We start from the raw sequence: 9,598 nt of genomic DNA, 5'->3' as shown, positions 1-9,598 counted from the left end.
CAGGCATTGGGGGAGTCCCTGTTCCCCCGAGCACCGCCAGGAGTGACCAGGAATAACGGTCACAAGCTGGCAGAGGGCAGGTTTAGGTTAGATATCAGGAGGCACTACTTCACGGTCTGGATGGCTAGGGTCTGGAACCAACTTCCAAGAGAAGTGGTGCAGGTTTCTACCCTGGGGGTGTTTAAGAGGAGGTTAGAGGCACATCTAGCTGGGGTCATTTGACCCCAGCACTCTTTCCTGCCATGGCAGGGGGTCGGACTAGAAGATCTGCTCAGGTCCCTTCCGACCCTAGAAACTATGAAACTATTAGGAATTGATTTGGCTGATTTGTCTTGGAATACAAAAAATTTGCTTAAAGAAAAAAATCTCAGCCCTTTTGGCTAAGAGCAAATGAAGCATTTTTGGTGCCAAGGGGAAGGTGTCAGGGCTGGCTCTGGCCCTCCTAGTGCCGGCCTAGTATTGTGCTACATTGAGTCCCAGTGTCAGTGCCCTGCAGAAGGAACACCCACCCATGGTTTTTAAGGATCACACACAAAAAAAGGTTCCCATCAGTTTTTTTGCACCAACGGAGGCTGTTGCAGCTTCCTTCAGCTTCTCTGAGTATTATAGTACATCCATGCCTGATGCTCATCCTGGGGGAGCAACTGCCTCGTTTTACAATACAGGCAATCCTTGGACTTACGACACATTTGGTTCCTGACATACACATCTTCAGTCAAAACGTAACTCAGAACCAATTTTCCCATAGGAAACAATGTTATAAATGGGGGCTTGGTTCCTGAACCAAGGTCCAATACCCTATTTTCAGGAAAAATAACCCAGAATTTTGTACTCAGTCAATTATAGATGAGTAACATAGCTACGTTAATGTATTTACATTGTAAACAGCAATCATATTGATTTGGAAGGACTTTTTGAAAGGTTCTAGGCTGGAGTCTTCTCCAGAGTTGTGCCTGCAGGTTTTTCTGAAGTCTTGTCTGCTTTCTTAAAGAAAGTGTCCAAGGAAGTTTGGACAGATGTTCTCCAGGGAGATGGGCGATGTTGTTCACTGGTGTTGCGTTGGATCAAGCGTTGTAAAGTTGAAACTGACATCAGAAAGTTGAAACAGGGTGTCAATTTATAAATGTTGTAAGTGCGAAGTATTGAAACTCAAAACGTTGTAAATTGAGGACTGCCTGTGCATAAAAAAGTTCCCATCAGCATGTTTGCCAAATATGGGCCCAATGTTTTATAGCCATGCACAGTGTTCGCTGCATTTAGTCAACTTTATAGCTGGTTTCCATTACTGAACATGTGCCACTTTTAGCAGCAGTTCAATGATAAACAATGTATTTAATGCAGTTACTTTATATGTGAATGTAAGACAAGGCAGCTCCCCCTGCCCACATACTGATTGGGGGAGAGCCTCATATTATATTTGAGTAAACATGGTAAATATTTGCTTCTAAAGAGTGTGTCATATTCAAAGGAATACAGTAAATTAATAAAGAAAAACTAGAAACAACATCACATGTTGACAAAAATTTTTTAACGATTTTGTATTTTTGTGCATCATGGAAAAGAAAAAAACTATATAAAAGTAGAATAATACACCTCCCACTGAAGCAAATGAGAGGTTTAGATGGCTGGCAATATATGGCCCATAATACCCAGTCTTCCTGTCACTCGCTCTAAATGAGGAATTCCCTTTCTCAATAGGGGGAAGGTGTAATTCAAGAGGACTGCAAGGATACTGTTTTCCCATGGCTCCTATTACTATTTGCGCAAAGGGATAGTGATGGTTTCGTTAAACTCATATTACTGAGCATCTTTGGTATTAGATGTGACCTTTTTGTGCTGGCTTGTTCTTTGATCTCTACAGGTCTTTTGGGTAATCTACCAATTTGCTAACAACAGCCTCATAAAAGGACATGACACAAAGCTTTCATTCTATGTTCAGGCTATGCAAATATTGTATATCTCAATAATGTGTTTCATAATCACAGTTTTAAATGCCTATGAACCTGGGGATATTCTAGCTGTTTCAGAATAAGGGAAGATAATTCATCTCTGGAGAAGATCATTATTTAATTGGAGTAATGACTGATTTACTAACATGGTCCCCATTTGATACATGTAATAATTTATTTTCCTTTTATTCACCAGGGATTGTTGTTGTTTTGAAATGGATCAGTAAGACACCAAAGTAACAAAATATTTAAAGTTCATTACTTTGCAAAAATGTAACTTATAAATGATTAATCTAAATGAGCTATTAACTGCAATGGTCAATCATTAACTAGATTTTATTTAACAATGTGACTCAATTTATTCTCACAGTTGATCAATGACTTTGTAGCAAAACAAACTGGATCTTCCTAGTAGTAAGATGAATAACTAAAGGGATAGAGCTGATTGCACAGTGATTAATAATTAATAATACAAGACAGAATAAAGCTCTATGTAGTGGTCTAATGATATGGCCTTCTTACCTGGGACTAACCTGCATGGGGCTTAATGTCCTCCGCTCTCACCCAAGGAGATGCACAACACTGGACTCTAAGACATGTTACTGAAAGAGAAATCTGCTTATGAGCTACTGAAGACTGAGTATGGAATTATTCAGTTAAGTCCACCGTATTCAAGATTTCCAGCAATTTTAGGATGAAATGATCGGATCCATAGGTTAGTCTATCTTTTCATTCCAGCAGAGTGTGACTTAGCCTAAAAACAGTCTTCTCCTTTGGGTCTTTTTATCACAGGAGTTTGGTAATATTTTGGAGGGCGCACTAGAGGAGGCTGAAACCCAAGCTCCAGACAGCAAAATTCACTTTGAACGTGTATAACATTTTGATGCAAGCATTCTTGGTCTCAAATAGTGAACCCTTCTTTTCAGAGTTACTTTGCTTCTTTTCACCCCACACATTTAAAACAAGTCATATTTGGCATTTCTACTTTCTGACTCTTCATACAATTTCTGATTAGTGCACCAGGAAGATTATTTCACACATGCACATATGCATAAATTGCAAAAGCACTTGCACAGCTTCAAAGTAAACTTTCCAGAATCATTCCCCTTTTGATTAAGATAATGTGGAATTAATACGGCAAAGGCATGCACAACTGGCAAAGAGTGGAAGTCGGAACACAGTCTTGACACTATGTTAATCTGCCACACTGATTGTAGTATTGCTACAGGGGACTGTCACAACATCCTTCTCAACTGCAGTTCCTTTATCCACTCACAGGTATCCAATGTTTCATCTAGTCCCATTTCCAGACAACGCTAAGTTTAACCCATAGGTTAAAGCTGTGCATCCACATTTGCGAGAATTAGATTAGAAATGAAGGTGTCATTTCATGAATTTTGTCATTGCTTCCTTAGGAGCTTTGTCCCATCTCTTACATAGGTGTTGAGCACAAATAGAATTACTTCTCACATCTATGCAAAAAATAGTACATATCATTCAAAAATATGAGTAACATCAATGAAAGTCCCCCTTCTTCCTAAAGCACTATCAACAAAAAGACTTCAGACAACTGTTGGAAAAAGTAGTTTAATGAAAGATGCGTGCCCCTGGTGGCTGGGGGGGGGCACAGTAGCGGTGGAAGCGTGGCGGTGGCAGCAGGAGTGCAGTGGTGGCAGCAGGAGTGGCAGGAGCATAGTGGTGGTAAGCGGGGGAGCTCCCACAGACACCACTGGTGCTGTCGGTGGCGGGGTTGTGGGGTGGCGAGCACCAACCAGAGATCAGTGACCACCCACAGACACCACTGGCAGTGTTGACAGCAGCCAGTGGGGATTGCAGACTCCCAGCAGATGCTGCTGGTGGTGTCAGTGGCAGGGTGGCGAGTGGTGGTGTCTTTTTGTAGGGGGTGCATCACCACACTCATGGGGTACATGTACACCTGTGTGCACTCCCTACATGTCACACCTGAGTAGTTTTAAGGAGTAGGGGGATGTTTCCTGCATTCTTTGCTTAATCACAACTGCTATGGACTGAAAAAGGTTTGGGCTCATAAACAGTAGTGAATCTATACACTCAGTCTTAAAGTTTCATAGTTCGTAGGATCGGAAGGGACCTGAGCAAATCATCAAGTCTGACCCCCTGCCATGGGCAAGAGAGACTGCTGGGGTCAAACGACCCCGGCTAGGTGATTATCTAGTGACCACTTCCCTTGGAGGTTAGTTCCAGATCCTGAACCTACTCTCAGTCAACTTGTGGCCATTATTCTTAGTTACTCCTGGTAGAGCTTGGGGGAACAGGGACTCTCCCATTCCCTGCTGTTCCCCCCTGGTAAGTTTATAGATGGCCACCAGATCCCTTCTCAGCCTTCTCTTGTGGAGGCTGAACAGGTTTAGGTTCCATAGACTCTCCTCATAGGGCCTGCCCTGCTGCCCCCTGACTTCCACTTTTGTCCTGCATCAGTGCTTGACTGGGCTTTAGGATGTACTGCTGAAAATGAACCTTTGTTGCCTGACACCATCAACTACCTGAAATTCATCAGTATGATAAGTGTTGCTCTTATACAATGCCATCTTTCTTATACTGAATGAAATTAATCCTTTACTTGCAGCAACTTTTTTGCAGCCACTATATCTTATTTCACTAGTATTGTTGACAAATTGATAGGATGGGCAATAGTGGAAGCTGGAATAGGGAATCTGCCATACAGGTAACAAAACAAAGTGATTAAGAATATCACCAGTGTATCTGGGACATCAGCAATGTTACCATCATGCCTGCTCAGCAAAATGAAGTGCAGGGGGGAACTAACATTTTCCAAACCACAGAAAAAGTGAATAGAGGTTGTTTTCCTTTTGGCCCAGGCACATTATTTGGGGAATTACATACAAACAAAAGAAAGTTAGAATATCTTGTACATGGTGGGGTACATAACCCCAATACCACTCCTAATGGCTTTACTTGTCTGAAATAAACATGTGCAAGCAAGGTTGAAAGACTCAAAGTTATAAGGTTGCAGTTGCCTGGACTAGTCTAGTATGAACTGGTTTAATAATAATAGCACTTGCTAGAGTTGTCACAGAACAATAGTAATAGCATGTGTTAAGCTAAAAGTTTGGTAGGTGTCCGCGGGCCTGCCCGCAATGGTGCGAGTTTGGGTGCCCGCAGATCGCTGTGGGGCTTGCCCTCCTGATCCAGGGGTGGCTCCCGCTCCTGGTATGCTCTTGCCAAGTCCTCCTGCCACGACTTTGCTGTTATTAGGTCCAGTGAATTCCCTGGCGTGCGCATGTCCAAAAGCAGTACCTCCTGTCCAGTCCGGTCCGGGGTCCTTGAGGGCTCCTGCCTCCCCTACACCCTCGCCCAGGCCTCCGTACTGAGTCGAAAGGGGGGGCCCCCCCTCTCCTCAGCTGAGGTGGGGTAGTTCCTCGAAAAAAAATTGTCCCGTTAGCGACACACGAGCCGCTCCACCAGCTCCCCGCCGGGGCTGGCTCAGGTTTCTTGGTGAGTCCCGTCTGCCTCCTGCTGGAGGCCTGTGTTCCCCAATTGGGGTTCCCTCTGGGCGGCGAGAGCACGCCGCTCCTGCCTGGGCTGTGTTTTCTGCCCAGTACCACACGGGCCGGCCCGCCTCTGCCGCTTCTGGCTACGGGCCTCGCTGCTTGGGGCTGGGATGGGGAGCTCCCCCACCCCGGCCTTCACAATCTGGTCAATGGCCCACAGGGACCTCTGTCCCTCGTGTCCTGCCCCTACGGGGCCCTACCCAGCTCCAGAAGACCCTTGCCGGGTGCCGATCTGCCGTCCTCCCTCGTGCCACTTCCCTGCCGGGAAGCTCCTCCTCCTCCTCCGGCTCTTCTGGTCTCCTTAAGCTGTGCGCCAGCACCACTTTTGAGCCGCCCGGCTCTTTGCCACACCTGGGGAAGTTAATTAAGGTGCGGGCCACCAAGCACCGCGTGGGGTTTGCCTCTGGGGCTCTCATCCCTGCTGCGGCCACGCCACCACTCTCACGCCCCGCGCTCCCACGCTGCCGGCCCCGGCCGGGCGTGCTCCAACTGGCCTGGTCAGCCCTGGGGCTCTCTGGGGTCAGGGCTCTTCCACAGTAGGCTGTTTTAGAGAAAAAAAAAATTTCTATTGTAGAATGTGAACTTAAAATTTGTATATTGGAGGCTTTGTGTTCACTAAAAAACATATTTCCTTGAATCCAATACAAAGATCTTTTCTCCATTTAACATGGGGTGGCGGGTGGGAAGCCCCTCATCTTGGATTTGAGTACAAACCAAAAGGAGGGCCAGAGAGCTCCTACAGCTCTGGCCTCAACTCAGGGTTTGTGTTGGAGCTGCAGCAGCCTGGCTGTAGCCTGACTCAGTAACAGCTGTTGCGGTTGGGGCCCAGAGCCTGGGCCGTAGCTACTGCCACTGCTACTGGGGTAGGCTGGGGTCAGAGCGACCATATGCTCCATGCCCCAGGATGGAAGAGGGCCAGCTCCATGCCAAAGCCAGAGTAAAAGTAAGCAGTGGGCGGGAGGGAAGAGGGCCAGAGGCAGCCTACAGGGAGGGAGATGACAGCAGGACAGACAGGATAGAGGTGGCAGGGGGGAAAGGGAGGAGAGGCTGCAGAGGTAGGCGATCAGGCATCAGGAGGAAGGCAGGTGCAAATAGCAGGAGGTCAGGAGGGCAGGTGCCAAGGGGCAGGCAGCAGGGGAAGCAAATGGTGGGAGGTACAGGTAGTAGGGGGCAAGATGTGGAGGACAATGGGTAGGGGTCAAGCTGCTAAACTCCACCACTGTCTGCTCCCTCACTGCCTCCTTACCACTTCCTGTACTGCCATTGCTTTCACTGCTGCAGTGGTGGTACTGGTGGTGAGGACAAATTTAAGATGACTCTCCAATAATTAGATTCTAGACATGGAAAACGATAACAAATTTATACACTTTCCATGTCTAGAATCTCATTATTGAGTGGTCATCTTAAATTCAGAATCATCCTGGATTCAGGTAAATACAATATTAGATTGCTTTTAATGAGTATTTTCTTTGGAAATCTTCAAACATGTCTATGAATGCACAGAAAAGAACTAGGATGACAACTGTCACCAGCATCAATGATTTTAACAAGTGCCTAGCATATCAATCAATAGAAAGACAAGTATTTTGCTAAAATGAATCCGAATTGGTTCTCCACAAGATGTTATGCCAAATCACTTGAATTTATGCCCAAAGCCAATTGTGCAGTTGCTGGAAGTTTGGACATGAATACAGTCTCACTAAAATGCTGAATTAAATCAATGGATAGTTGTTGTTTTTTTTCTGCTTGGATGTAAAGGCAGCCACAATGAGTTAAAGTTCAAAGAACAGAAGTAGGACAAATAATATTTGTTGCTAAACATCAGCTGGCAGATGCAACATGCAGATGGGATAAGAACAATGTCAGTCCTGACATGAAGCAATGAACTTTGTCTTCCTGGAACTTACATCAGTGAGGGATATGTGAAGTAGATATGCTTCCCAGAGTCCCCAGCTGGGCCAAAAAACACAAAACTGGATAAAATTCTACTGCTTAGAGCTAGGAAATCAATTGTACTTCAGGGTTTAACATTTGCTCTATAGACATGTCTATAAAGCAAAGGCTCTTGCTAGAAACTTTTTTGACAAGAAGAATAAAAATCCAGTATGGGCTTACATGTGATTGTAACTGGTTAAAACTCTTATCAGATGATTTAGACTTAGTAAAATAACAAGGTAAGATTGTTTTTTCTATTTGACAGTGATTCTGAATTTGTTAACTCTTGTTTTTGGAGATAGGGTAATGGGGAGGGGGAGGGGGAGGGGGAGGGAAGCAGTCACACATTGAAAGCAAATCTGTGAAACTGACCTTCCCCTTTGTTACGGAAATGGGGTTGGAAGTGAACCCATAGCCATGAATGTGGGGCAGCAGGGGTCCAAGATCCCTCACAATGGAGAAAGGCAGCCGACATTCTGATTGTAGGATGCAGTTTTGAAGTATGGTCAGGGCTCCATAGGATCCCCACCAGCAGAGATTCCTAGGGCAATGGACTGAATACCCTGACCATGCCACTACCCAGCTTAGAGAAACCTACTTTTGGAGCTGCACACCATTAGTTATGACATACCACCCTTCCCTGGAACCTATACAGAAAATCCTCAAACAATTACAACCTATACCAGAAAAAGACCCCGTTATTAAAGAGATCTTTCCAGAACCACCCATCCAAGCCTTTAAACAAGCACCAAACCTTGCTAACCTCATCACCAGAAGCAAACTCCCTATGACCCAAACCATGCCAAATGGATCCAGACCAGGCCAGGATAAGAATTGCAAAACCTGCCAACACATCTCCACCACTCCTACAATAATCACACCCCACAACAGAACCATCACCATTCCTGGATCTTACATCTTCACCTCCAGATATGTTATACGTCTCATCCAGTGCACCAAATGCCCTGATGGAAAATATGTAGAAGAAACCAAACAACAACTGTGTACCAGAATGAATGCACACCAAAAGTCCATCGAAGGCAAAAATATCCAATTACTTGTGGGGGCACATTTTCTAACAAGAAAATCACTCCCGCTCTGACATTTCAGTTCTAATCCTCAAAGGGAACCTACAAAACACCTTTCATAGACAAACCTACATACTTCACTTCATAAGTCTACTGGATACAAAAAATCATGGACTCAATCTAGACAGACGATTTATGACACATTGCAACCTACCTTACATCTGATTCACCAGGTATCTGCCTGAATTTACCATTTACATTTTTTCCCCTCTCTTTCCCCTCCCCTCCTTCCCTACCCTTGGTTTTCCTAGTTTCCAGCTATTTACTTTTTCACAGACTGCCTCTGTTTTACCTTGGGGAACTCATCACTACAGCAGTCTCCCTTTGGCATTCCTTCACCCATTTTTCCTCCTCATTCCCCCACTTCCCTCCCTTCTCTACCCATTGTTTTCCTAATTTCCACCTATTTACATTCTCACTGACCTCCTGCCACACTTTTAGCCTCTTTCATTCCTTGGCGATCTCACAACAAAAGCAGAGCCTCCCTATGCCTGAAGAAGGGCACTTGTGCCGGAAAGCTTGGAAAGAACTTTGTTCCAACTACTCAGTTGGTCTAATAAAAGATATCACATCTACCCAAAGAACCTAGCCTACCTATGTCCTTAGACCAACACGGCTACAACAAAAAACTCTTGACCTGCTTTAGGCACCTGGCAGGACACACCTGGTGAGTGCTTAGGAGCACTGGATCCTCTTCTCTCCCACACTGTAGACTTTCCCTTCTTTGGGCCCACAGCCTCAGTTTTGCCAGGTGGTGAATCAAGCTCTGCATATGTGCATGTGTTCACTAATGTATTTTTACATGAGTTTTTATGGGCTATTATTTCAGTTCTGCTTTTATTAGGTATGTATCTACCTAATTTGCTTCTTATCATCCACTGTGACTTTTTCTTGGCTAAGTTTTTCCGTTTGTTGTCCTATTTTGGTAATCGGTGCTTCAGTGTCTTCATTTCTCTGATGAAGTTCTATCTCTTGAACACCAAGTTTAGACATCAGATCTTCCACCTAAATTATTACAAGAGAGAATTAGTAATTAAGTTTTAACAAGATTTAAATGATATTAAAAATAGACACT

General features: G+C 44.7%; 1 pseudogene; it reads right to left on the bottom strand.

Moving 5' to 3' along the window:
* LOC109322484 overlaps positions 1-9,598 on the bottom strand; it is a 281,987-nt pseudogene that overhangs the window by 84,996 nt on the left and 187,393 nt on the right.

Source organism: Crocodylus porosus, unplaced genomic scaffold (assembly GCF_001723895.1).
Source record: "Crocodylus porosus isolate Cpor-Errol unplaced genomic scaffold, CroPor_comp1, whole genome shotgun sequence".
NCBI classification, from domain to species: Eukaryota; Metazoa; Chordata; order Crocodylia; family Crocodylidae; genus Crocodylus; species Crocodylus porosus.
Note: the sequence above shows the minus strand (reverse complement) of the source record. Positions and strands in the feature narration are given on the sequence as shown.